This window comes from Aphis gossypii, unplaced genomic scaffold, assembly GCF_020184175.1.
Source record: "Aphis gossypii isolate Hap1 unplaced genomic scaffold, ASM2018417v2 Contig00367, whole genome shotgun sequence".
Classification (NCBI taxonomy): domain Eukaryota; kingdom Metazoa; phylum Arthropoda; class Insecta; order Hemiptera; family Aphididae; genus Aphis; species Aphis gossypii.
In genome coordinates, this window is record NW_026083080.1 from 95,635 (window position 1) to 109,162 (window position 13,528).

At 27.9% G+C, this 13,528-nt stretch overlaps 1 long non-coding RNA gene across 1 annotated transcript; it reads right to left on the reverse strand.

Annotated features, from left to right (window-relative positions):
- Window positions 1-5,762: 5,762 nt before the first annotated feature.
- On the reverse strand, window positions 5,763-9,806 carry LOC126553897 (uncharacterized). The gene is made up of 5 exons (XR_007606587.1): window positions 9,730-9,806; window positions 6,872-6,961; window positions 6,426-6,640; window positions 5,920-6,082; window positions 5,763-5,850 (listed from the first exon to the last, which is right to left on the reverse strand). It is a non-coding gene; the product is annotated as an uncharacterized LOC126553897 (long non-coding RNA).
- Window positions 9,807-13,528: the final 3,722 nt, after the last annotated feature.

The window sequence follows — 13,528 nt, forward strand, 5'->3', positions numbered from 1 at the left end:
ATTATGTTCATTTTATATTTATGCATTACACGTTAACACATATTATTAGTAAATTGTATACACCGATACGATATGATAATACGATACTGTTGCAGTGGCGTATTTACGGGGGGGATATGAAGGATAGATCCCCCCTTAGTATTTTTTTTACTAGTAAGTTTAATAACATTGGTAAGTGTACCCCCCACCGTCGAGGAAATTATGTTTTCCAACTTATATCCCCCCCTTGGACAAAATCCTAAATACGCCATTGTACTTGCGATAAGTATATTTTTTTTATTTTGAATATTCGTTTTAGTCGTTTTAGAGATTTAGACCAACTTAGACTCTAGATGTCTCTAAATGCAAGAAAAAAATACCCAATTTCAATCACCTTAAGATAGGAGTATGCAGCGATTTGAATATTTGATGCAGCTTTTACCTCATCTGCTCGAGTACCTAACCGATGTAACCATTTATAAACAAAAAGTTTTCGTTTTCTTTAGAAAATCTAAAAATCCTCGTAAGAGAACCATTTTAAAATGCGAATTTTTAAAAATACTTTCAGACAGTTCTCCTAAATAATAGTCTGAAGGTAGATACCATGATACTTTCAAGTATCCAGGCTTTTTTAAGAAGACGCCATACCCGCATCTGTTTTCTCCGTCTTACAAATGCCTGATTACACACTAGGCGATTCGAACTCGCACGTCCGTGTTTTTAAAACGTGGCGATTTTGCGGACGCGCAACTTACACGTTATATTTTGCTTTGTAACAATATATTTATGTATTTATAATAAGGCTTAGCCATTTAATAATAATCTATTATAATTAAACCATAAAAATATTGTTGTGATCTTTACTCATTATCGCTGCCGTCTACGTTTCTGGGGAAAAATAACGTTTGCCTAAAAATAGATGAAAACAAAATCAAATGATAAGTACCATAGAAATCGGGACTCGGGAAATAGGTATTATTATTTTAAGCGACCTGCGGTAAACATTGTAAATAAATGATTACACTAAAGATTATTTTATCTAGATTATCTAAAATAATAATTTTTACTAAACTTCATAAATGAATCTCAATAAAATTATGTTATAATTAATATGCGTGGCATTAAATTAACAATAGTTTTAAAAAATATTCCCAGTAGGTGCAATGGCCCTTTTGGCCCCCCATGGGAGCGTCCTTGCCGAACGCACGTCTCATTTATCCATTTATGTGTGGCAATGTGAATACAGTATACACCCATACATAACTGTACGTTTAATTTTAAACGATTTAAAACGCAGACGCATAACACGTTTTAAAATTAAAATATAAAAAATAAACCAATATATTATTTACTATAGTTTTGACCGTTGTTGTGAATGTAAAACTTGCCATGTTGGGCGTTTGTAAGACGGAGACAACACAATGTGCGGGTATTGTGCCCGAGGCTCTACTTTGATCACACGGTTAAAAAGCATTTAATTTTTTCATCAAATTTTACAATTTTTCTTCCTTAGAAACCCAACTCGGACAATTGGACTACTCTGAGGATTTAAAAAATTTCACCACCGTTTTTAATGATGCAATTACCATTAAACGGCTAAATATTATTTTCGGCAATCTAAATATTTTTTCTAAGGCGTACTATACATTAAAATTTAAAACCTTGCCCGAGAATAGACTTATCAATGAGTGAAAACATATAAAAATTCGTTGAGTACTTTTTGAAATAAATACAAAAAAGGATCTTCATTTTATAACATAAATTGAGATATAGATATATACATAAGGTATATGTGTACAATTATTATTCAATGTTAATTATCATACACGTGTAAATGTAAAAATGTAAAATAAATAATATTATTAAATGACAACGTGTATTTGGTTCAATTTGGCAACGTTGAATTTGAATCCCTTATCGTCATTCACAAATCTAATAGTCGAATGACATTTAATAGACAAACGTGAATAAAATATTTATAAAAAATAAAAAAATAAAAAATAATCGGTGTTTAAAATATTATTGTATTTTGTTTGCTGCTATTACAATGTACATGTCCCTTCTTATTCTTTATAGTTAATATTATTATACAGATACATTATAATATTCAATATTGTCTTGATGGTAACGCCGTGACATCGGTAATTTCTGTCCGGTTACATTTTAGTATTTTACCGCTACCAATACCAAATGGCAAATACATACTAATATAGGTATTGAACTATTGAACCGCAATAACAAAACTGCTACCGTTGGTCGAATTATTACTTTAATTATGACTATTAACGCTATCTATTGTCAATAAATGAACTAAAATTTAGCGCAACGCATAATCGCGACCAGTGAGCAATCTATACTATGTATAATCAATGCTAAGATATATATATATTATATATGTATATGTTTATCTTGGTCCGTGGTTTCAACCATGACAAAATAGATAGGTATGATGACAATAGTGTTCATTATATCCTTTTTCGCCCACCACGCCCACTGTAGTTCGCCTACTATCATTGGTTGTGATATTTTACCGCGAAAATACAAATTATCAATGTTATCATAATGATAATATTATAATTTATAACTTTACTTGTTACTTTTGTTTTTCAAGTAAATTTTGAGTTTGATTTTGATTTGTAACTTCCAAAGCAGTTATTATTTTTCACGATCCATAGTTTTTCTATTAATCACAATATTGTGGTATTGTTACATATTTTTTGTATAATACTATAACAGTTATTAAGTTGTATCTTACCTCATTAGTGTAAATTATTAACTAATTAAATATGCCTGTTTGTAGTTTTAATAATTGTATGACTGGTAGTAAAAGCAAATATGTGGTTAAAATTACGAATCGACCAGTAACCACACATAGGTTTCCTAAAGATCCTTATATGAGGAAGTTGTGGCAAGATCAAGCTCAACGTGGATATAAGAAAAGTAGTATTAATTTTGAATCAGGTCTGTATTCATAAAAGTACCTATATAATATATTAAATCATTTTATTTATCAATAATATATAGATTAAAATTGTTAAAGATTAATGAGAAACAATAATTTTATTTTAGCTGTAATTTGCTCTCTTCATTTCGCTCCATATCATTATAATAACAACAGCACAGATAAATGTAAACTTAAACCTGATGCGATTCCATTGAGGTGATATTTTTTGTTTTTTTGGGGTAAAGTGACAATTTTCTAAATGTATTTGTAATTATTCTTCTAGTTTGAATGGTATAGATTATTATGATGTACCTTTTATTAGAAGTACTTCTCCGATAAAAGAGCCCTCCGAGAGCCCTGTAACTGATAAACTTGAAGTTATAACCACTCCATCAGGAAAATTTTATATGTAAAGCTTAAATTAAATGACTTGATTAAACAAAAAATATGTATGCATATTTTATGTATCTCACACAATAATACACAAAATAATTGTTATTGCTTATCTTTATGTTTTCATTAGAGAGAATATTATACCTGATCCAAATAGTTTACCAGAAAATCTGACATTGAGGTAGATATTTTAATTATCCGATACCTATCAAACTTAAATAATTTAATACATTTTACATTTATTAGCAACAATGTAAGCCGTAAAAGATTATTTGATGACAAAAAAAGTCTATCAATTAGTGAAGACTTAGGAGTTGAACCTCTTATATTAGTAAATGAATCAATAGAAGAGCAGATTTATAAGTAATGTATTTGATGGTTTAATTTAAATTAGATGTATACTCCTCTACAACTAACTGTGTCTGTATATTAAAACTAATAATTTTTGTTTGTGTTATAATATTCATGACCAAACATAATTTGTCATGGTTATGATTAATAAGTAGAACTTGGAAAAAGCTCAAAGGTGGATGATTCAATTTAGTGGAAAACATACTTGCAGCCATGACAAAATAGATCAAGTTTTTCATGCTTGCAGCTACTCTTTGAAAAATCTTGTTCCTGGTTTCTTTAGTGATATTTATACTTAAAAGTTAAATAATATATAGCTATTAAACTAGGAACTTGATTTTAACATTGAGCTACCTTAGATACCTGTGATTGAAATTTTAAATAAAAAAAAGTTATTTAAGAAACTTTTGAATTGTTTTGAATGATTTTTTTTATAGAAAAAAATTTTAAATGTGTAGATTATTTAGTTTATTAACATTTTCCTGTGCTAATTGTTGTAATAGAAACACTTTATGTATAAGATGTCGTTAAAATTAAAAAGTTATTTAAGAAACTTTTGAATTGTTTTGAATGATTTTTTTTATAGAAAAAAAATTTTAAATGTGTAGATTACCTATTTAGTTTATTAACATTTCCTGTGCTAATTGTTGTAATAGAAACACTTTATGTATAAGATGTTGTTAAAATTAAAAGAGTTATTTAAGAAACTTTTGAATTGTTTTGTATTCTAGTTTATATCAATTCATATTAATTTCATCATATAAATAATATATATAAATTTATTATGAAATTTAGATTGACGAATGAAATACAATTGTTAAAAGATGAAAATGAAAGACTAATGATAAATAACTCAAGTTTAAAACAACTAGCTAAATCACAGAAAGATTTATTACTTGAAGAAGAACATAGATTTGAAACTCGTTTTAAAAAATTATTATCAGACATATTTACTCCTACAAATTAATCTTATACTACATCCCTTAAAAAAAGTGTATAAATGGCAAACTAATGATATAGCATCAGCTATTTCGTTAAGAAGTATTAGTCCTAGGGCATATAGATTTCTACGTGAAACAAAAAAGTTTCCTTTACCAGGTTACAAATCATTTACTTTTACCTTAAGCAGTTAGAATAATATACATGGTTATAATTACAAATTTTATCATATAGGATTATCTACTCTTCGTCAATGGGCATCAACATTTGAATTAAATCCTGGAATATTATATAATGTATTGCATTTGATGAAGGCTAAAGGTAAACATTTTTAATTGTTACAAAGAAGGAAACTTATGTATATAAAATAACAACCAAAATATAGTTACAATGACATCATTTATATTTATTTTCACACTTATTATTTATGTTATGCTAAAAAATGCCAAAATAAAATTAACAGGCGAACAATTAAGTAAACTTGAAAAATTATGTGTTTTATCATTTGATGAAACATATGTATCAAAAAGAATTTGCTACGACAAAAAAACGAACAGTTCCTGGGCCCTCATAGATGTGTACAAGTTGCTATGATAAGAAGTAAGTTTTAGTATTCAACTTTTAGGTATAATACAATAAATATATACTACAATACTTATACAATACAATACAATATTTATGTTAGGTCTTTTCGCAAAGTGGAAAAAACCAGTTTTTTATGATTATGATGTACCAATGAAACCAGAACTGTTACTTAAAATAATACAGGAGTTATATGACGTAGGGTACAATGTTATTGCCATAGTAAATGACATGGGTGCAACTAACATGGGTCTATGGAGAGACTTAAATATCTCCATTAATAATGTATTTTTTCCTCATCCTGCAACAAGCAAAAATGTAATTGTGTTTGCAGATGTTCCTCATCTGTTAAAGTTGCTAGGAATCATTTTATTGACCAGTAAGACATTATTTAACAATTATACAATCATATTATGAGACTTTAATGTAATATTTTTTAGAGGATATATTTTATCTGATGAAAAGTTTGTTGGTAAAAATATTCTTCAAGAATTAATTAATATAAATAGTGGAAACGATTATAAAATTGCACATAAACTTAGTGAACGTCATCTTTTGGTTGAGGGAACTTATAGGATGAATGTGAAACTTTCAGCACACGTTTTTTCAAATTCAGTTGCTAAAGCCATATCATATGCAGGACAAAATGGACATTTTAATACCTATAATTGGAAAGAAGTGAATTTAACAATTTAAAAATGTATACAAGACAATGTTAGAAATAAACAAACTTTATTATTTTTTAGGCATCAAAAATGATCCAATTATTTAATGATTGGTTCGATTTACATAATTCTTCACACAAATATGACCATGGAAGACCAAGTTTTGGACTTGACATTATAAACCAAAAAAATCTTCTTTTAGAAATGAACGAGTTCATTTCTAAGATGACTGTACATGGAAAAAAAAAAGAAACATTACTTCCATTTCAAAAAGGTTGATAAGTTTAGGAATAATAATATTAATACTATATTATATTTAATATTATTTTTTAGGCATTTTAATATCAAATAATTCATTAATGATGTTGTGGGACGATTTAAAAAATTATAATGAAGAAAATATCTTATATTACCACGAGAAATTTAAATCAGGATCTAGTAGAAAATACATTCAGTTATCTGAAAGGAATGTGTGGTAGTGCCAGTAATAATTTAACTGTGCTTGATTTTAAATACAGGTATGGGTTAGGTTAAGCTGTGTAGGTAGTATAATATTATAATATTATACCTACTTTTCAGTCTTCGCTGGTATATTCTTGGGAAACATTCCAATTGCATTTTCACCAATAATACAAACTCTGAGTGTGGAAATGAAATAAACCTCTTAAGTGAAAACGAATGTTTAACTAGCCAAATTATTCAATGCTCTGAAATCATTCCTAAATCTGATGATGTCATATTGGAGTTAGAAGAAGATACAACACTAATTCAACCAGAAGGGCTTGACCTACTAAAACAATTTGAAAAGTTTGTAAGTATAAAAATTAAAAATTAAAACCTTGATAATTAGCTAGGCGCTTCCTTATTAAAGTAAGAATCTTAAAATATTGTGTGAATAGTTTTCAAAAATTTTAATTTTATACCACAGGTTGATTCTAGTCATTTGACCAACTTGAGTACGAAGCTGCTAAATATATAGCTGGGTATGTCACAAATAAATTTTGTAATAAATACCCACATTTAATTAATACAGATGGAGATGATTCTTCTTGGATCGAACATATTTCTAGAGGTGGACTTAAAATTCCATCTAAACAACTAATGGAAACTGTAAAAACATTGGAAATAGAGTTTAAAAAATTACACAAAGATAATTTATCAAAAATAACTAATGTTATGAAATATTTAACTGACATTTTATGGTCTAAAGTATCCTCACAAAATATACCGAAAGATGTAATACAGTGTTTAGTAAGAACAAGGACATTTATACGATTAAATAATTTAAATTATTTAAAATCTCAAAAGTAAGTAACTAAATTGAAAATGTTCATACTTAATAATCATTTCAATAAGTTCATATGAATTCATTATTTCAATCATAATTGTTAATGTATTGTTATTTAGCTTTTGGTGAAACAACTCGTACAACATTTTAAAACCATAGGCTGAAGTGGTCCACCAACCAAAAAGTAAAAATGCCTAGAAACCATAAAAAGAACTTCACAGGACGTTACAATTTGAAGTACACCAACGAAAATTTATCTTTGGCTGTAAATGCTGTAAAAAGAAAACAATTAACCCTAAGAAAAGCTTCAGAATAGTATGGTATTCCAAGAACAACTTTAAAAAGAAAAGTAAGCGGTACTCATACTCGTAGTTATGGAGGACAAAAAGTTTTAAATGAACTAGAGGAAACTAATTTATGTGAAGGTTTATTATTGTGTGCTAAATGGGGGTTTCCTATGACAAGAAAAGACTTAAGATTATTAATTAAAAGTTACCTTGATAAGATAGGACGTAGTGAAAAGCGATTCAAAAATAATTTACCTGGAACCGATTTTGTAAAACATTTTTAAAACGCCATCCGGAGTTAAGTGAACGGTTTGGAGAAAATATTAAAAGAGCTAGGGCTAATATTACTAAAGAAGTGATAAACAATTTTTTTGATAATTTATCACAGTCACTTGAAAATGTTTCTCCTTGTAGTATTGTAAACTACGATGAAACAAACTTCACCGATGATCCTAAAAAACAAAAAATTATTACAAAAAGGGGTTCCAAACACCCTGAAAATATTTTAGATGCTTCAAAGACTAGTATATCTGTGATGATGGCAGGAAATGCTGAAGGTGAATTATTACCTCCGTACATTGTTTATAAGGCTGAGAATTTATATCCAACTTGGACAGAAAATGGACCTCAGGGAACTAGGTATAATCGGAGTAAAGGTGGTTGGTTTGATGAAAGGATTTTTGATGATTGGTTCCATTCCCTTGCTCTACCATTTTTGAAGAAAAAACCTAGTCCACGTGTACTTATTGGTGACAATTTATCTAGTCATGTTTCTATTTCTGTTATTAACGCTTGTATAGAACATGATATAAAGTTCATTTTATTGCCCCCTAACACAACACATATATGTCAACCTTTAGATGTGGCATTTTTTGGGCCCCTTTAAAGGAAATGGAGAGAAATTCTATTAACTTGGAAAATTTCAAACAGAGGAGTTGTACCAAAAAGTGAATTTCCTATGCTTCTAAAGTCTACAATTGATGCACTACAATCAAAAAGCACTAACTTAATTGCTGGGTTTTCTGCTTGCGGTATATGTCCTCTTAATAGATTACAAGTCCTTAAAAAATTACCAGATTCAGAATCAAGTTTAGAAAGTTCTACAATTTCATGGTCCAGTTCCATAATTGAAACTTTAAAGACACTAAGGTGTCCTGAACAAAGAGAAGGTAATCGTGTAAGAGGTAAAAAACTAAATATTGAACCAGGTAAAAGTTTTGGTGCTGAAGAAGAAGAAAGTGATCTACATTCATCTATTGACTCTCCTGACTCTATTAATGATATAAGTTCTATTGAAGAAACTAATGCTGAAGTTGAGTCTTTATCCCCCATAGATTCCAATGACAATAACATTATAGCTTGTCTGCCAAATAATGAAACAGTTTATTTAGTTGATGAATTTATTGTGGCAAGGTTTGAATCCAAAAAAAGAGGCTTATTATATGTTGGTAAAATTTTAAATGTGAATGAAAAAACATTATATGTAAGTTTTATGAGAAAAATTACAGGGAAGAATAATATTTATTTTTCTTTTCCAAATATCAATGATGAATGTGAAATTGACTATAAAGATGTAGTATGTAATATTTATGAACCAGTAGACTTAAGAAGAAATAGGTTTGTGTTTCCTAATTTACATTTAGATTATGATCTCCTTAACTGATAAGTGAATTAGATATGTGATAATTATGATAAAACCATATTGTATTATATTAACTAGTGCCTATAAAGAGTAAATATAGGTACAATTTGTTAACATGTTTAAGTTTTCCTATTGTTTTCTATACTTAGTTATATATTATCCATTTGTTGAAAGTTTCAAGATTGTAATTTTTTTTCATGTTTAAGAAGTATTTTTATTTTAACAATTGTTTTATAATAATAAGGACAAAAGACTTAATGTAAAATCAAGACTGATTACATAAAAATATCAAAATGTTATACCTATATATAAATAAAGTGATCTTAACTATGTACCAGTGTCATTTTTTGTTTAAAAAAAAAAAATAGGGGTCCACTTCACCTCTCCAACTGTTTAAAATGGTTTGTAACGGAAATAAAACACCCGGTCCACTTCACCCCACATATGTGAGTAAAGTGGACCACTTTTTAAAACAAAAAAAGTGTAGAAACTAAAAAAAAACCGAAAAATCATGAACAGGTAGTTGTATTCATACATATAGATTATATATTCCAAGTTTCAATCGATTTGATCAAATAGATTCTTCGGAATCTTAAAAAATATACCAAAATTGGTCCACTTCACCCCGTTCTACGGTACGTAAACAAAATTGTATTTACCTGTTGTTTTATTTTATTACTATGTACGACTTAATATTTTATAACTATTTTGTAATTGTATTTACACAATATTAAACGTTAATATTGAATATTGTTATTTGTTAAATATAAATTTGCAAAATATTTAAATATTTTATTAGATAGATAAAGAAATAGTGATAAGACTTATATTATCAAAAACCAATGAGAGATGGCGAACTACACTGAGGACAGGGAACGCGCGGTGGTTGTGCGCACAAATTAAGTTGTCATCATACCTATCTATTTTGTCATGGTTTCAACAATAGAAAAAGAACATTGGTATTAACTATTCACTATTCTTTTCTATGTTATCAACTATCAATTAATACTTACGTTAAAAGTTAGGTTAGGTTAACACATTTCTTGCATACTATATAATATTTTATATTACCGAATGGGGAACTGTAATTATTGTTTTCTATTCCTCGTGAGTTGAACTTCTATTTTTTTTAAATTAATTACGCCGCAGTTGTTTTTATTACATAATATTGTTTAAATTGTTAGTTAGAATACTAAATAACCAAGTGATTGGTTTAATTTATCAACGTAGGTAGTTGCTTAATAATAATTTATGTTTGAGAATAAAATATTGGTCAGTCATGCGATTGATGTAAGTTTTTTTGAAATTGTTAATCTAGGTCCATATTATACCATGTTGTGGAGAGTTAAATAAATTCAACTTGTAGGTGACATGTTACCAATATTTTATTACCCGTGTATCAAATATAAAATACGTAACACGACATTTGAACTCGACTTAAGTTGTGTCTTCGAAATGAAAAACATTTGGACCAACACCTTACAAAACATCTCTAATGAATATCCAACGCAAACTGTTGTGATTATGGGCGACTCTGCGTTGGCTCGATGTAAATTTAGACATTGCAATACAACCATTCAATTTATTACTAACACTTGTAGTGTTTTCGGTGAGTATCTTCTTGATATGGTGGTATACATTGAGTTACTTAACAAAATGCACCTACATTTTCAGGTCCTACAACCCTGACGTTAATCGAAGCTGTATTAATGTACTATGTACATATGTACCTATTATGCAGTAGATATTAATCATACTGTGATAGTGTGATATTTGGGCCAAAATATATTATGTGCCTGCTACAAACAGTAAAACTCAATCCTAACCTAACCAGGTATAGTAAAATTTGGCATATGTTTTAGAATTTTTTTTTATAAACCTAGTAATATGTATTTTAAAAACTAAAATGAATAACATTTACAGGGTTTTTTTTTAAATTTTTCTTTATTATGAATCTTCTGTATTTTTTTTATACATTTTTTTTTTTTAAATTCATGACCGGGCCCGGGTTTATCTCCATTGATGCCATGAGACTGGTGATCGGAGTAGGAGTATCTGCCTATAACATAATTTAATAGTATTTGCATTAATTGTAATTTAAAGCAATATACAATCGTTTTAACATAATAAACATAATACCTACTAATTGACTATGATAACAAAAAGAGTTTTGTACACTTTTAGCTTTTTATGCAAGGCTTCTGCAAATTTGAAGTACCTACATTTCTAATATAGACTATCTTTTAGTATCTTATTATATTAGTATCTTTTAAATTGTAGGTAGTTGATAAAAAGTTATGATGATTTAATTAGAATGTAAGCCCCCCAAAATAGTCTCTCCCAATACCAACATTTATTAAATTTATCAACTATCATATGTTTAAATAAATATCAATGCTGACAGTGACCTATTTATTTTGGCTATGTACTGGTTTGGGGTTTAAATTAAAAAAAAAAAATGATTGTTTCATTAATAATTTTATAAATATTCTACAGATACTATTGTTCTATGCAGACACCTATAACATTATAACCTTTATAAGCCACAACCCCGGTAGTAATTTACAAGGGCTCTCTTATAAAAAACAAAAAAAGGTTTCTTACATTTATAATATTTATAATCATATAAAATAAAGGTAATAATTGCATTTTCCGTGTACATTTAATATGAATTTACAATTCTTTATCATTAAATAATTAAATAAAATATACAAATTTAAAATAATACTTTTAATACATTTTAATAATATTATAATATAGGTACCCAGTAAATAAATAATATAATATTAAATACTAGTATTTATAATCAATGGTTCAATGTTTACAAACTGATTCTATGGGAATCCGAGTAACCTAACCTAATCCGAGTCGCAAGTTAACTTAATATTCTTTTCCATTTAGATATGGGCCCCTAATATATAAACGTTCAGTGGCCCCCAGCAATCGCCGGGTAGCTGGGTGGGCAAAACCGACACTGTTAAAACCTAAACTTACTAATTAGTTATTTTGTTCTTTTGTAAAATATTATACCTATCATTTATTAATATTTCATGTAAATAAATAATAACTTAGGTATCCTGTTAAATCGTTATGACTAAAGTCTAAATGCATTAGGGATTGCTGATTCAAATAGAAATTGTTTTTAATTTTAATTGTTCTAACTCTAAAAAGCAGAAATCAAATAATATGAGTTCAAATGATTTAGTTCCAATTTCGGTAAGAAAATAAATGTGTTAACCTTTACACTGATACATTTGTTATTATTATTTTTTAAATATTGGTACCTAATTGCTTGTTGTTTAAACAATAGGATATAAGCTCATAAAATGATAACCACTAATACTCATATTTGAAAATTTAAAAATACTGTTATTTGAATGTTATATATTTAATTTTTTTTTTTTTAGGTTTGATTACTAGATGGTTATAGAAAATATAAAACCACCTTGTTATATGTGTAATTGCAAATAATATACATAGGTAGGTAAGTACTGAAAACTTACTTTACGTCTTTGTTCGTTAAGAACGTCCCTCAAATCACCAGTCACATGTGTTGCATCCTGCCACCAGCAATCACCAAAATGCCATTTACAGCAAACTTGGCATTCTAGTTAAAAAATAATATACATTGCCATTATTCTTTAAGTATAATAATCATTTAATCATTAAAATACAATTGTCCAAATATACTTACTTTTCTTTATTTTGTTTTTTGGTTGAGTTGTGGCCTTACAGGGCCCTCTGTGTTTTTTTTTGCAAATGTGGCATTCTTTAAAATAATTTAAATCAATTTAATATGAGAAATTCATTAATTTTAACACTATATTAGTATACTTATACATACTTGGTTTGTAATTTTTTTTTTTTTTTATGGCATTTGCTACACTTGTTGTAGCATTTGCTACACTTGTGGCATTTGCAACAACAGTTTCTAAAAAAAAAAACAAATTGAAATTAAAACACAATTTATAAAAAATAATTAAATTTTGGGCTTGCTTACTCTCTGGCGTAGTTTTGGGGGGCTCCATCCCATAGTAATTATTATGGATGATTGTATAATGTATATGCCATCTAGACAAATTTAAATAACAGTGTTTATTGTAAAATTACAGAATTAATAATGTAAATTTAAATATTATAATGGTGGTTATTTGTAAAAATTCTTATTCGGAATAAAAAGCCGATGCTGTAGGCAAATAAAGTTCCGGAGAAACAATTAGTTTTAAATAGTTTAATTTGGATTAGTCAATAAAATATGTAGGTACACTAGTATAATAAAAAATGTATTATTTAGTTCATCAGTTGGTACTGGGCTTTTTCTCTGATGGCAATGTCACCAGATATTTTTCACTTATTATATTTAAATATGGTTATAGGTTTCAAGCAAAAAGAGTTGTTGACTTTTAAAAAGCACTTATGTTTTTCTATGTTGATTGGCTACCTATTTAAATATTATTT